The 15,809-nt window shown below is 43.0% G+C and overlaps 1 protein-coding gene across 3 annotated transcripts in view; it reads left to right on the top strand.

The window, feature by feature from the left end:
* The first annotated feature begins 7,033 nt into the window (after nucleotides 1-7,033).
* RALGAPB (Ral GTPase activating protein non-catalytic subunit beta) overlaps nucleotides 7,034-15,809 on the top strand; it is a 79,306-nt gene continuing 70,530 nt past the window's right edge. Inside the window, exon 1 of one of the 3 annotated variants that reach the window (XM_081149990.1) lies at nucleotides 7,034-7,266. The gene's annotated coding sequence lies outside the window, so the exon portion shown is untranslated. The remainder of the gene's footprint in view (nucleotides 7,267-15,809) is intronic. The other 2 variants (XM_081149991.1, XM_081149992.1) reach the window with 2 other exon arrangements.

Below are 15,809 nucleotides of genomic sequence, written 5' to 3'. Positions count from 1 at the left end.
CATGAGTATACCAGGCTGTCAGATGCTTGTTTGTACTAGAAAACTGGAAATTGGGATATTTTACTATTCCCTCCATATGCTTCAAATCATTGCCTATTACATCCAGTCTTGCTAAGTTACTGTCTTCCCCATCTAAATTGACAGTCTTGAGGATTGAACTTGTGAACCTGACATGTACAGAGACAATAGGCCTGTTACAGCCAACACCAAAATATCAAGTGTCTCTCATTACTGTTGTATCTGATGCAGGAGTCACCCTAAGTCTTCTGGACTTGAGGAAAACCTTCACAGGGTACTTCTGAGGTGGCCCAACAACCAAGATCAGGGCCGAGAAGAGTCATGATGCTATCAGAAAATTGGTGCCTGGGACCAGAGGCCCTGGTGAAGCAGGTGGGAGTTACATAGAAGAATCACACTAGGAGAACAGAGAGCAGGAAGAATGGAGGTTCATTTGTCCATTCCAAAAATGTTTGTCTGGCACTGTGCTGACAAGTACATAGATCATAGACTCTATTAATCCACATTCCAGGGAGTTAGGAACAGTCACTATGTGCTGGGTCTTGTTCTAAGCTGGGCATACAGCTCAACAAAGCTTTTTATGTTTTTAATGTGGCTGCACACTTTTAAAAATATATATATCTTTATTGATTTCAGAGAGAGGAAGGGAGAGGGGGGAGAGAGAGTTGAAACATCAATGATGAGAGAGTTGTCACTGATTGATCGGCTGCCTCCTGCACGCCCCCGGCTGGGGATCAAGCCTGCCCCCCGGCCATGTGCCCAGACCGGGAATTGAACTGCCATTGCCTGGATCCTAGGTCGATGCTCAACTGCTGAGCCATGCCCAGCCGGGCCCTGCACACTCTTTAGATGTCACCAGTTTTCCCACCTATGTCCATTTTTTGTGTGCCACAATCCAATCCAGAATATCACATTGCATTTGGTCACCATGTCTCCTTAATCTTCTCCAATCTGAAACAGTTTCAGTCTTTCCTTTTTTTCGTGACCTCCCTTTACTAGGGAGACTGTTGCCTGAAGAACTGAGGGCATTTTTCTTATCCAGATTGACTTTTCCATCTATGACACTGGCCCACCTAACTGGCCACAGAGATTCCAGTAAACAGGGAAGCTTGTTGAGTTCTCAGAATAAACATGATGTGACAGCCTTTGTTATTGGCATCCAGATAACAGTTAATTCTCAGTGGCTTCCCTTATTTCTTGGTCACTAAGTTTATTAAAAATAAAAGAGCAGGCATACGCCCTCCAGGTAGGAGAAGTATATGTGTGAACTGGAACTTTTGACTGCAGGAGATGTTTTGGGGCATGAACGGCCACTCCAGTGGGGGTCCTGCTGATAATTAAGACTGCCTGGAAAACAGTGGTCTCAACAATGGAGGAAGTGAGCTCAGGGGAGCTCAAGGGGGCTACAGCAGGACATCAGCCAAGGCAATCACAGTATATACAAGGCATTGGGCAAATGTTTTTTCATGGCCCCTGACTATATAAACAATTTGCTTAAAGGTGTATTACAAAATTCATGAGACCATGTGGAATACAGTGACTTATTGGTGGAGAGTTAGAATGATGGGTAGAGAAGAGGTACTGGGACTTCATTTATTGTCCTATCATTGCACATGAAGATTCTGGGTAGTACCCAGGCACCATCTCCTGTTCAAGTCCAGAAATCATCTCTTCATTTTTCAAATTGTAAAATGTGCTGTTCTTGCTTAATTTCATATTTCCCACTGCAAAAAAAGGTATGCTGTTTGGAACCTGTTAGTACTGAATCAATATAGATCTTCTTAACTCTGCAGTTCCCTAACACATTTATATAATGCGGGGCATAGTGCTACTCACGATGCTACATCATCCACGGGTGGTAGTCCCTCTATACTGGCTTCCAGTGGCTGAAAGATTTTTACTGTGCCTCATTGATGAGAACTATAAATACAAATCTTACCTAGAGTATGCAGGAAAACGTGAGTGATAATTTATTTTCTGGTCACATTAAATTTACCATTTCAAATATTGTTTCATAAACATAGACCAACATATCTTCCAGGCATATCTTGAACTCTTTAGGTCATAATCACTGCATTTCTAAATGGGATTGCTTTCGAGCTGACCACACTCCTGTCTTCCACACAGCACCAGCAGCGGGGAGCAGAGGGAAGGGGTGCATGAGCAGAATGAGAGTGATAGGAACAGTTCTGTTCATACAAGATACACCCATCCCTTGTCCTCGGTGCCTAAGATGGACAAGAATGCCACGTTACCACCTTGGGGATAAGAAAGTCCATTGGTGGGAAGAGGACATTGGCATTACTGAGCAACGTCTCAAAGGTCCTCGGAGGAAGGCAGGCATGGCTGCTCCTGCCAGGGGGTGAGGTGGCTGCCCGGGGGCTAGCTGGGGAAGGAGTACAGAGCACACAGAGGAAGGGATGCCTGCTGCCCTCTGCCACACCACCCTGCCAGAGTGGCACTGTGCAGCTCAAGTATCTGCAGTGCACTGTTGGTAGCTCAGAGTCTTAAACTCACCCTGCTTTCAGTGGGAATGAGGGTTGCCCAAATCAGCACGCCAACACCATTTGGGCTGTCCACTTTCACCCAAGCTGGTGGAAGAAATGCTGCACCAGCTAGCAAAAGTGAGTTTCTTGCCAGGCTATCCTAGAACCAGAGCTGTCCTCGAGGCTCAGGATGACTCCATAGACATGAGTCCTGGGGCTTCTCAGGGCATCCGGTCTACCCCACTTGCACAAGACGGGTGGAGGTAAGAGAGAGTTGAAGAACTCGCTAAAGGAAAGAAATGGAGAATGAGGCTCAGAGGGAATGGACGTGGTCTGGGATTGTGTCTCCCTGTCTAGATGGCACTTCTAGCTCTGGCCAGTACCAACCACTGGCGTGAGACTTATAAAATTTCAAGGTAGACATTTCTGGCTAACAGGACCCACACAGGGCCTGGTCTGGACTTGGGGCACCCTACCAAGATGTCATTGTTGGCTTTGGAGGGGCACTTAGAACATTTCCAGGAATACCAATCCAAAGTGTAGTACTCCTTAAGGCACACGGTCCGGGCAGGGGACGACTTACCTAGGTCTAATGACAGTACTACCACTAGCCACTGCATATTATTCACTAAGATTTAACAGTAGCAGCAAGAAAGTGGGTTCGGCACGGAGCCAATGCACATTCCATTCATCCATTCATCCATTCATCCACCCAACTATCAAATAAATCTTCACTGAGCACCTACACTGTGCCAGTATTGTGTTAGGTTCAGGAGCAATAGAAGTGGGTCTTCCCAATTATTATCTACCCCAGGCTAGCTCTGCACAATAAAAAAAGGGGTGGGGGAGAAAAAAGAAAATTAGATACAGATGACATACCTCTCATACAGCTGTTCAGTTAACAACTTTTCTCAATTATGGCTGTTGAAAGTCCAGTTACTATGATTATACACAATTTACCCCAAAACTTAGTGGCTTCAAACAATGACAATATTTATTTTGCCCATGGGTCTGCTATTCGGGCTGGCCTCAACAGGTTTAGCTTGTCTCTGTTCTGCTCAGTGTCATGTGGGGTGGCTTGAAGCCTGGGGACTGGAATAATCTGAAGCCTTCCTCACTCACGTCTGGCCATTGATATTATCAGCTGAGACCTTAGCTCAGGCTGTCAGCTGGCACAGCTCCACATGGTCTCTTCCTGTGTCCTGGGCTTCCTCCCAGCTGGTGGCTGGGTTCCAAGCGTGAGCATTGCAAAAGGGGTAAGCCAGGTGGAAGCCATATCCTCTTTATGGCCTAGACCTGGAAGTCACATAGCACTACTCCTTTCCTATTGGCCACAATAGTCACAGTCCCCAACCAGACTCAAGGGGAGGGAACATGGGTTCCAACTTTCAGTGGGAATAGTGTTGGTTACATTGTTTTATTTTATTTTAAAATTTATTTTAGAGAGAAAGGAAGGGAGAGGGAGAGAGAGAGAAAGAAACATCGATGTGAGAGAGAGAAACGTCGATCAGTTGCCTCTGATAGGTGCCCTAACCCCTGACCGGGAATGGAACCCGTGACCCTTTGGTGCATAGGACAATACTGCAACCAACTGAGCCACATCACCCAGGACGAGTGTTGGTTACATTGTAAGAACTGTGCTATGGGTTATACAGATTGGTGTGACCAACTCTGGGGGGAAAAATCTGCCACAAAGGATTAATACAACTGCTTCATTTTTTCCTTTTTTGAGAGCAATGCCTTTTAATACATAGTAAAAGTAAACAATATAAAATATTTTGACATTACAGTTTCAGATGAAGACACTCCCTCAATTTATTCTGTTTCTAGTTATAAATTACCATGTGGAACAAATCTGAATTGTGTACTGTGTTTGGAGAATCCATAATGTTTTACTCTGTACAGCATTTCACATCTCTTCAGTCTGCTGTGTATGAACTCTTTACCCACGTTTCAAAGTGTTCTGATGTTTAGTCTTTAGTTTTCCCTCAAGGTGTTTGTGCGTGTGTGTATGTGTATGCGTGTAACTTTATTTTTATGTTGGTTTAAGTGAAGCTATAATACTTTTAAAAAAATTGGTAAAGAAAAAGGTGCAGGAATATAAATAACATAGCCTTTAAAGCATGACTAGCTTGCATCTTTCCGCCACCAACCCCCACCTAATATTAAATCTCGTCTTCCTGACCAGTACAAATAAGTCCTTAGAGCTTATATTTTATGAAAAAGCCCTATTCTTAACTTAAAATTATTTATTGCTTATATAATTTTTTGTTTGCATTGTTCCATTGATATATTTTTCTGTTAAAAATATTTAGGTGTCTTGGGTTGGAATTGAACACATTTTTTCCCATTAAAATGAGTGGAAATAGATTTATATATATTTTCACTTAACAGCTTTTCACTTAGAGGCAGAATTTTCAGGAATGAATTAAATCACCAGGTGTGAGATAGATGTATTTTCATCATCTCCCCAAGAGCTTTTAGATAACTTCCCAGTCCTCTGTGTCTGTCACTTTTTCATTTTCCATCACCTGTTGCTCTTCCAATTTGTCAACCCCATCATCAGTCCCTTTCTTGTCTGATATATTACAGATGTGTTAGTATGGGAAGACTAAGGGAAAGGCCCTGAGGATGAAAATCTGCCTCTGTAAACAGAGGGCAGGAAAAGACTGAATAAAGAAGCTGGCTACTTCTGGTAACTAAGAGTTCATTAAGGGAAACTTACATATGAGACACATCTTGGGTGGCTGCAGAAAAAATGGATCCCTGAGCTGCTTGGCAGGCACAAAGAATTATAAAAGGCAAGGTGGGATAGTCACTGGCTACTAATATGTGAATGCTATAGGTACGAGAAATTACAAGCTTGACCAGGACAATGACTTGCTCCAGGAACCAGCATATCATGGGAGGCAGGGGAGGGGTACTGGTTTATGTAAGAATGAACATCTACTACAATCAGACTGTCTCCAAGGGGGGGTTGAGGGAAGCAATCTCCCCTTTTGGCTGCGGGTCAGGCAGCAGTCATGTCTTGGAACACTTACTGTGTTAGGAATGCATTGGGTTGAAAGTAACAGAAAACTTCGGTCTAAAGTTCCCCCCCACTCCTCCTCCCCCAAACAGGAATGCAATCCAGGGTTTGTGCAGCCACTTGAGTATATCTTAAAGAACCAGGCTTCTTCTTTCTGTTCCACGTCTCAGCATAGACCTCCTCATGGTCTCAAGACGGCTGCTACACCTCCAGGTGCCCTGCCCCAGTTCCAAGCATAGAGTAGGGGAAAGGTGAAGGTCACATACGTCTCCAAAACTTCTTTTCATTCTGGATGGGAAGTTCTTCCTCAGGACTTCTGCCTACATCTCATTGGCCAAATATTGTCTCATCGCCACCCTTAGCTTCAAGGGAGTTTGGGAATTGTGTGCTTGCTTTCCAGCCTCTGTAGTTTAGAAAGGCAAGAGAAAAGGGGTTAGAAATGATACTGAGCATGCTTCTTAAGATAGCTGTGATACGGTGTTTAATTGAAATGCATTGCTTTGATCCACACAATGTCCTAGATACAGCCCTGCTCCTGCCCTGACACCTTCTTCTTGTTCTTCCTCCTCTGACTCCTTAAGTCTTGAGGAAACAGACTTTTCTTCCATCCTTCTGAGGAGGATACCAGTTCCCTTGCCCCTCCTTCCCCTGGTCTCTTCTAACTGAAGGTCAGGAGGAGTCGGTACCCTTTCCGCTTCCTTCTGCTCTTTTCAGACACCTGTGCCTTGAGCACCACCCGACACCCTGGTCCCTCTTCCCTGGGCAGCGAGGGCGGCCTCAAGCCCAGGTCCTCCCTCGTCTTCTCTCAGCTCAAGTTGCCTCCGTTACGCTTCCAAGCCCTGGAGCTGTACTTTTCTAATGGTATTTACTATTTTTCTTCGTTGAAGCTGAAACCAAATTATTGAAAGTGGTATTGTTGACAAAACGTGTGGTGCATGGTTAGGTGCTCAACCGGGTATCTCCTACTTTTATGATTAACGATGTCTTACCGCCTATGTCAGGCCTAATGAGAGGCTCTGAATCCACGTCTCTGATTCACCTTCGTAGCCCACACCTGGCCTGGAAGAGCACTGCTCATAATTAACGCCACACCGGCGGGTAAAGGGCAACATTTCAAAGGAAGGGCGCTGCAATGGGATGTGAGGAATTTCAGAGCGTGGGTGGGAGTCAGAATCTTGCAGAGAAGACCCTAACTCGGTCCGCACCTAAAAACAGGCGAAGTCCGGTGACTCACAGGGACGCAGGCTGGGCGCCAGCCCGAGGTACGACCGAGAGGTCTGCGCATTCACCGCCTCTCTCCTCCCTTCCCCTCGACCCGGAAACGGGGGAGGGAGTGTACCCGCGCGGCGAGCTGGGATAGCTGCGCACGCGCAGCTTCCGGCTCCGTGTCTCGGGAATTATTTGACGACGCCGCTTAGGATTCACGGAAGTCTCTGATCAGGCGCGCCGCGCACGCGCAGTGGCCACTCGGCTCGAGGAGTTATTTGACGCTGCCGCCTCTGGCAGTCGGAAGTTGCCTGAGCGGAGCCCAGCCGGCCGGCCCCACCGGCCTTCCTCGTCCCCAGGCGCCCTCGGAGAGTCGCTGACCGGTGGACGTACCGACCGCCTGAGGACAGTCGGCTGGGGCAGCGAAAACGCCGGCCCTATGGCGCAGGTGGCGTGAGGCGGAAGGCCGAGTGCGGCCGGCGGTGGCGGCGCCCGCCCCAGCGATGCGGGCCCCGCCCGTCGCCTCAGGTAACCGGGCGGCCCTCCCCGCGGTTGCCGGACCCTCCCCTCTCCTCCCCTCCGGGCGATCCGGGGACAGCCCAGTCTGTTTCTTGGCCCCGGCTGTTTCATAGGGCCCGGCCTTCGGAAGCACATCTCGCATTTTTTCTGGGGACCCACGGGGTCCGGGGGAACTTGGCCCTGGAATCCGCGGCGTCCGACGGGTGTGTTCAAACCCGCTCTAGTCCTTGGGAGCTGCCCTGGCCGGGCGAAGCTCTCTCCTGGCAGCCTGGGGGAGGGGGCGGGTCTGGAGCGGAGCTGGACAACTCCGGCGAAGAATTTGGTCCAGCAGAAAGGTTGGTCGAGTTGCTTCCTGTGGGGACGATGCTGCCTATTGCACAGTGACACGGAGAAGAGGAAGAGTTAATACTGAGAGTAAACAGCTAACCCTTGTTAAGCGCTTACTGTACGCCGGGCATCGTACCGGGCCATTATGCTCACTACATCTAACTTAACAATAACCCTGTAACGTAGAATTATGATCCCCATTTTACTGAGGAGGCAACTGAGGCCCTGAAGGGTTAGGTGACTTACTTGTCCAAGGTCACTTAGCTGGTCATTTGAACCCAAGCAGTCTGACTCTAGATTCAAGTTCTCAAAATTAGGTCAGTGTCTCCAACTTTGCTGCAGGTTAAAATCACCTGGGGGAGCTTTTCAAGATTCCTGATGCCCAGGTAGCACACCCAGAGCAATCAAATCAGAATTTGGGGTGGCAGTGGTGGTGAAGCCAGACATCAGTTTTTTTTGTTGTTTTTTTTTTTAAAGGATTCCCAAATAGTTTCACTGTGCAGCAAAGTTTGGGAACTGCTAGGTAATTGTGCATCTCGAAAGATGTTTCCGTGTTTCTCTGTTTAAGTGTGTAGGAGAATCATCTGGGAATTGGTTAAAAGTGCAGTTCCACCCTCAGAAGTCTTTTTATTAGATCCACTGACGACTACCCCGTGTTTAAAGTCTGTTGGGAATGGGAAGTAACTTTCTCTGGAAGATTTCTGAGTTAGCTGGACCTTTTAAAGTGTGTACATGTCATGCAAAACTGTTAGTTTGCAATTTTCCAGAATATACAGTACTCATAGTGTCTCTAACCTCCGGGTCCTCTTCGAATATGCTGTTCCTCTGCCCTGTCTTCCACGGTTCCTCCCCATTCCACCCGAATGCATGGCTTCTGCTCGCGCTCATACACATGCATACATCCTTTCCTCCCTGTCTCTGGCTGCGTGCCCAGCATTCCCAACATCCAGGATGCCTCTGTCTGTGACCCCCTAGCCACCTTGGGTCTTTGCTGTCTCATACTCTTTCCTTAGTGTACTCATAGTGGAATTTACCAGTTATTTTTTGAGTTGTGTTTCTGTCCCTTCTAGATTATGAGCAGCTTGAACCATGTGCTCTCCGTCTCTGTATTCTTCCCAGTACTTTGACATACAGACTCACAAAGGTTTTCACTCAATGGAATGTTTGAGTCCCTTTTACGTTCTAGACTTCATGCTGCAAATAGTTGCTTCTCTATTTCCATTTTTGCAAAAGGTATTTGATAGTTCTTAACCTATATAGTTTTGTTCTTTTTGCTTGGAAATACTCTAGTTAGGTTCATTAATTTATCCATCTAGCAGTTGAATAAACACATTGAGTTCTTACCACTGGCAAGGCACTATGTAGGACCAACTCCGTGCAATCAACATTGGTTGATTTTGTTTTTTGTTTGTTTTGTTTTGTTTTAGAGAGGAGGAGAAAGGAGGGAGGGAGAGAAACATTGATCCACTGTTCCACACATTTATGCATTTATTGGTTGACTTTTGTATGTGTCCTGACTGGGGATCAAACCTGCAACCTTGGTGCACTGGGACGATGCGCCAACCAACTGAGCTATCTGGCCAGGGCAGCAGTGGTTGATTTTTAATACCCGACTTTATCACAATCAGATACAATAATTTCTTTAGTGGAAACCTTTTTATTGCCCTTATGCCTTTGCATATGTTCCCCACCTCATTGTCCAAAGTAGTGTTTAGTTGTCATCCATTAAATATTATTGCCTTGTTGGTACTTGGTAAATACTACATGGAATCACTCTTAGGAATAGTTCATCCTGTTCACCAGGAAAGAAGTACTTGATGAAGACTAAAACCTTGATGTCGGAGGAATTGACAAACAGTATGTATTTAATGCAAAATGCCTTAAGTGCTATTGCCCAGCATATTTATAAGTTTTAAAGGAAGGCAAGGCAATAATTCAGATTGTATTTGTTCTTGACTGGTCTTGGAACCATGTGAGGTTTATAAAAGTGTGTGTGTGTGTGAAGGTCATTATGAAGAGGTTTTTAGACAAAGATTTTTTATAGCAGTTAAATATGGCAAAGTATGTGACAATAAAAAATACACATTTCATATAATGACATTCTTTGCAGCATAAGGATTGTTACAAAAAGATTGTTTTGGTTCAGTTTTTTGCTGCTTCTCAGTTTTTAGGCTAAGGCTAATGTAGAAACTGATGGGACATTCACATTAAATTCAAATACTCAAGAAACCTGCCCTTGTTACCCTGATCAGATATGGACAGAGTATCCAGTTCTGGCCTCAGCACATGGAAGAAACTCAGTCTTTAAGCCTGAGGTTTAAGTCTCTAGTTGATCTCCAAAGTAAAGGTGAGAATTTCACCTGCTCAGTTAAAGACCAAAAGTGACTCTAATCATGATAACCTGAGACCTAGAAATGGAGACTGTTTAATTTGAGATTCCTGTCAGTATTAGCAGATGTATTCCCTGGCATGTGTAAAGACTTTTTAGATAGAATACATGATTTCCTTTAGTGTAAGATGATTAAAGTTATAGAATTAAGGTACATGGAGTTTAATTCTAAGTTTTTATAGGTGAAGAAAGTAGGTAACTTGCCCAAGACTTAAGTGGTTGGCATCTAGCACATCTAGCACTAGAAAGCAGGCCACTGGGTACAGCAGTGTCCCCTTGCAGTCCATTCCTGCCATGTGAGAGGATGTCTTAGTTATATGTGTGTTGGGGATGGGGAAATGTACAGAGTAGTCTGCTGTGTTTGAGATACTCAGATGTAAAGAAGTGCTTGATGTATGCCACGCGTATTTTGCTACATACACTGGGATACCAAGGTAAATGAGACACAGCCCCTGTCCTCAATGAGTCTATAGTCAAAGTATAGTATGAAAGTAAAAGTGTATCTGTCAGCTCTTTCCACGGTGATGGAATTCTTCTGTATTTGCGCTGTCCAATATGGTAGCCACTAGCCACATGTGACTATTGAGAACTTGGAATGTCACTAATTTAAGGAACTGAACTTCTAATTTAATTTAAATTTAAGTAGTTATATGTGGATATAGCTACTGTATTGGACAGCAGGTCTGAGGCATAGAAGATGAGAACTGTGGTGGTGCTGTTGAAGGGAAGGCAGAGTTTCATACTTTTTTTTGGATAGACTAGCAAAAACTGCCTGTTTCCATAATAGGGAGGAATGTAGGCAGAACCTGTCTTTCTTTCTTGTAATTCAGATGTTTGATAGGATTCCTAATAGTTAGACTCTGGTGTATAGATAAATACATTCCTTTTTAGCTAAACTTGATTGATACTTGCCTTGTAGGGTCAATAGGACTACAACAGAAATATCAACTATGACCCTAGCCGATTTGGCTCAGTGGTTAGAGTGTTGGCCTGTGGACTGAAGGGTCCCCAGTTCGATTGCAGCCAAGGGCATGTGGCCTACCTCTGTTGTAGGCTCAATCCCTGGCCCTGTCGGGGAGTGTGCAGGAGGCAACCAATCAATGTATCTCTCTCACATTGGTGTCCCCCCTCCCCTTTCTGAAAAGCAATGGAAAAAATATCCTCGGGTGAGGATTAAAAAAAGGAAATATGAACTGTGGTCCTTTTGCCTTTGTTAATCATAAAGTTATATGAATGACCTTGAGTGTACTTGTGTGCCTTAAAATCCAGCAAGGTTTGTTTATTTACTCAGTATTTTGATACTCTGTACCCCATATTTCTAAGAGTAACAAGGCATGCCTGATAATATGTACCTTGTATTTGTATATCTCAAAGTATGTTGACTTATTTTTTTAAATGTTTTTTTTTAAAATTGATTTTAGAGAAAGAGGGAAAGGGAGAGAGAGAGAAAAAAAAATTTGACATGAGAGAGAAACATTGATCAGTTCCCTCCTGCACGTACTCTGACTGGAGATTGAACCCACAACCCATGTATGTGCCCTGACCAGAAATCCAACTGGTGACCTTTCGGTGCACCAACAGAGCCACACTGGCCAGGGTGACTTACGTTGTTTTATTTGTTCCTTCTCCCAAGTCACTTTAGCTAGGACTGCAGTATTCTCTCTGTTTTACAGATGAGAAAACTGACAAAGAAATACCAAGTGACTTGTCCAGGGTCATGTGGTGAGGTATGGAGTCAGAAAAGAGAAGAGAGCATTGCACTTCGAGCCATTTCTTGTCCAAGCTCTACTGTTACTTGATGTGACCTGAGCAAGTTATAACCTTACTTTGTTTCCTCACCTGGTAGCCAGTGACATCTGTCTTACTTAACTTTCTAGGCTTGTTATTGGAATAAAATGAAGTAACGTGAAAACTGTTTGAAAGTGATCAATTATACAAAGCTACATTGTTATTAAGATCTTTAGTAGTTTTTCTGTTGTATGTTGTTGCCTTCATCCCTCATCACATTAGTTATCATGTTGAATACTACTGTACTATTGTCCTGTTTTTATCTACAGGACATAATGGTACCTACATCCTAAGACAATACCTGACATATAGCAGGTGTTTAAGAAGTGTTTAATGAAATAGTTGATGTCTAGATTTACTTTAAAAAGTTTTAAAAAATTGTTCTCTGTAATTAGACTTGAAGCTCCTTCGGAAGAGGGATGATATTTCTTCATTGTTACATTCCCTGTGCCTGGTGTATAGAAGGCATGTAATAAATATTGGTTGAGTCAATTGATGTAATTAATGTCAAGCTGTGGTCTTAGTGTGTCTACCACTGTATTGATCATTTTGGTAATTTGTTAGTTAGGCCAAACCTTTATGTTATTCTGCAGCAGTACCTACAAACCATAAGCTGTTACCCAGCACACAGTCACTTGATAATAGAACCCTTCAGAGAGATTACCTAGAAAATGGGTGCATGTAGAACTGGGAAGGAAATTAAGTGATCTGCAGGGGAACACTGTCACCTTCCCATTCCTCCTGTCCTATTCTGGAGCATTGAAGGTAGAGAGACTTCTCTGCTAGCAGCTCAGGTGGTTTAGCTGACAGCCTTATCTGGGGAGGAGACTCATAGGATCCTTAACACAGCAGTCAGACCACTTAATCACCTGACTTCAGTTATGTTTTCATATCACTGCAGTGTCCAACCCTCTCCATCATTGTCTTCATCCTTCCTGCCCTCCCCCTGCTCAGAATATTAGTCACTCTGGAGTTTGCTTTCTTTGTGTCCTTCAGCCTGTCTTGGATACTTCCATCAAATTTCTTTAATAAGAATTCAGTTCCTGTGGTATAATTTCTATGATAAAGTTTAACTTTCATTGTCTGCTCCTAGTTTTTACTAAATTAATTACAAGTCTAGTATCTACCTTCTACATATAGCTTTCTTTTCTGCCACTCTGGTTTTTAGTTTCTGGTGCTGTTTTTTGCTGCTTGAAGCAGGCATCCTTCCTCTTATATGTTTTTCTTTTTTCTTCTACCTGCCTCTTCTTACTCTCACTCTTATCCTCTCAATTTTCTTATCTCTGTTAAAATTGTAATCTTCCTTCAGTAGCCAATTCATATGCCTCTTAAGCTGTAGTCTTCCCTGATCTTACCTTGTTTCCACCTCAGCCAGCCTGTCAGTCAAATGTAATCTTTTGTCCTTTGAATTTCCACAATATCTTGCCTATAGCATTTTTTAAAAAGTGGCATTTAGCACTTCAACCTTCTAACTTATATTACAATTATTTATGTCTTATCTCATTAATTAAACTATAAACTCATTTGAAACAGGAACCAAGTCCTACTAACCTCCTTCCTGGTCTTAATAACTGCACTGTATATAGTAGATGGTTATAATAGCTATTTATCAGATCAACTTCGTGGTTCTTACCAGTGTTCATATGTATAGTCAGGATGCTGATATGTACTTCTCAATTCTATGACATGATGATCTATTAATAAAAACTTACTACATCAAATTGTACCAGTTCCACCACTCAGAACTACTTGCATTTCTCTGTGATCCTTCTAATCATTAGTCATGTATATGTTTATCTAGTTTTAATTATATGTTTTATCCCCTCATGTGATAGCTACCATTTATTGATTGCTTACTGCAGACTATGACATGTTTAAAACATCTCATTACATACATTGATTTTCTGATCACCATAACAACATGGAAGTAGGCTATTATCCTACAATTATCCCCATTTTACAGATGAGGATGCTCAGACACAGACTTAGAATAACATTTACAAGGTTTCCCACCTTGCAGGTGGGAGAGCTGGGATTTGGATCTAAGAAGGCTAGTTCCAGAGTCCTGGCTCTTAACCAGACCTCTTGCATGTTTTCATGCTTCTCATCTCTGTGTTTAATGGCTAGATACAGTTTTTATGAGCTAATTATGAAGTTATTCCATTTTTGATGGACAGTTAGTTATACCAACTTCATCATCTTATGTATAATACTACAGTGAATGTCTTGTGTATTTTTCTGTTGAGTTGTTTTATATGGAAAAATTAAGTGGTATTACTGGGTCAAGGCACCTGATGTTACTATATCTCCTGCTTTGTATTGGCAAGACATTCATGCTATCCTTGGGTGAGTGGTTAGAAAAATGGCATGAGCCTGAGATGCCTTACACATGTGCCAATTTATTGACAGGATAGAGGTACAAATCCCATGGCAAGTGGACTGGGAAGTCAAGGTCCAACATATTTCTGCCATGGTGCTATCCTTAGAAGTTGCTGTGGATATGAACATCCTTGCCCAGGATGACGACCTAGGTTGTGCAGCAGTTCTGGTTCCTGAAAGTAATGATGTTCTCTGAGATCTCTGGATTTGTTGCTTTGGACATTTATGGAATAACTTCATAATTGTGTGTTTAAGTGTAGGCTGGCCACTGACAAAACATTGTGTGTGGGCCTAAGAGAACTTCACTTACCAAATCTGTCACACTACAGTCTGCCCTTATTTTTTTCCCCCCTGAACATCAACAAAAATAAAGTTATAGGCTCTCCCTAGTTGGGTGATAAGCCCAGACCCTGGAGCAGAGGTGGGTTGGAGTGACTTCCAGGGTAGCAATAGTTCATCCATAGTGTATTCCACAAGAATTGTGCTAATTCAGTTACCAAAACTAGCATATGCCTTTATTTTTTATCGGAAGTATGAATTGACCTACAGACGAGTTCTTTTTAGCCCACATTGTGTGTGTTTTTTAACTTGAATTATTTGCCAACATTTAAAGAGTAAGAGACTTCACAGAAATGTCCAAGTTTTCTGTGTCTCTTGAAAAGTTGGATTATCTGCCAACACATTCCTTCAAGGCAATAGTTGGCTGGGGCTGAATAGTGGCTGTGCCTTTTAAAGAGAGGCTATATTCTCTAGTTTGCCACAGTGCCCACCCTACCCAATTACGCGTTTGGTTCCTAGATGATGGGGGGAGGGGTGTCAACCTCAGATCTAATGTTTAGTAATGACCACTTTATTGTTCTGAAATCAACAGATAATATATAACCTACCAGTACATAGAAAATTTTTTTTAAAAGTCAATGAAAATCTTTAACAAATAAAAAAAATTGCTATCCTTCCGATAAAATTGGTATTCAACAAAAATGCTCAGGTACTAGAGGACATAATGAAGTAGTTAGGTGCTTGTGTCTACTTAGAAGTTGAGAAGACAATAATATGGCACTTTTTCTTTATATTTGACATTTTGAAATAAGGGCTAAATAAGTATATATGTAGTTCTTGTTATTGTGTTCCTGACAGCAGTGTGTGTAGTATTAGCAGCTCTAATGCCATAAGCGGCATAGCCTTTGTTGATGTTACTTTTCTGAAATGGTTAACAATTCTTGGTATGGTAAGGCTCTGAACATAAGAAAGTTCAGTCTCTTTTAAGTTTATATGATTGATAACTTGCATTACTGGAAAATTCTGGATATTAAAAAAACACAAAATATTTTGTGTGTAAACTGGAATTAGATTTTAGGCTTAGATAAGAACAGAATGATTTTCTGACAGACAGTTGAAAGTCATGTGAAATGTAGTGTAAATAAATGTTCATTGTACAGGGCTATCTCCTGCATTGCAGGATGTCTAGATTTCCTGACTCTGCCCATACACACCAATAGCACGTCCCAATCATTTGTGTTAACCAAAAGTGACCTTACAGTTTCCCAAAATGCCCCCTGGGGGCAGTTCTTTTTCTATTGAAAACGATTGCCTAAGCTGTTGAATGAATGGGTCTTGTTAGCCTTACACTCCTAATCAGAATTGAGTTTTTATCACTTGTTTTGCTAGT

This window comes from Miniopterus schreibersii (genome assembly GCF_964146895.1).
Source record: "Miniopterus schreibersii genome assembly, chromosome: 10".
In the NCBI taxonomy this organism is placed as follows: Eukaryota; Metazoa; Chordata; class Mammalia; order Chiroptera; family Miniopteridae; genus Miniopterus; species Miniopterus schreibersii.
Note: the sequence above shows the minus strand (reverse complement) of the source record. Positions and strands in the feature narration are given on the sequence as shown.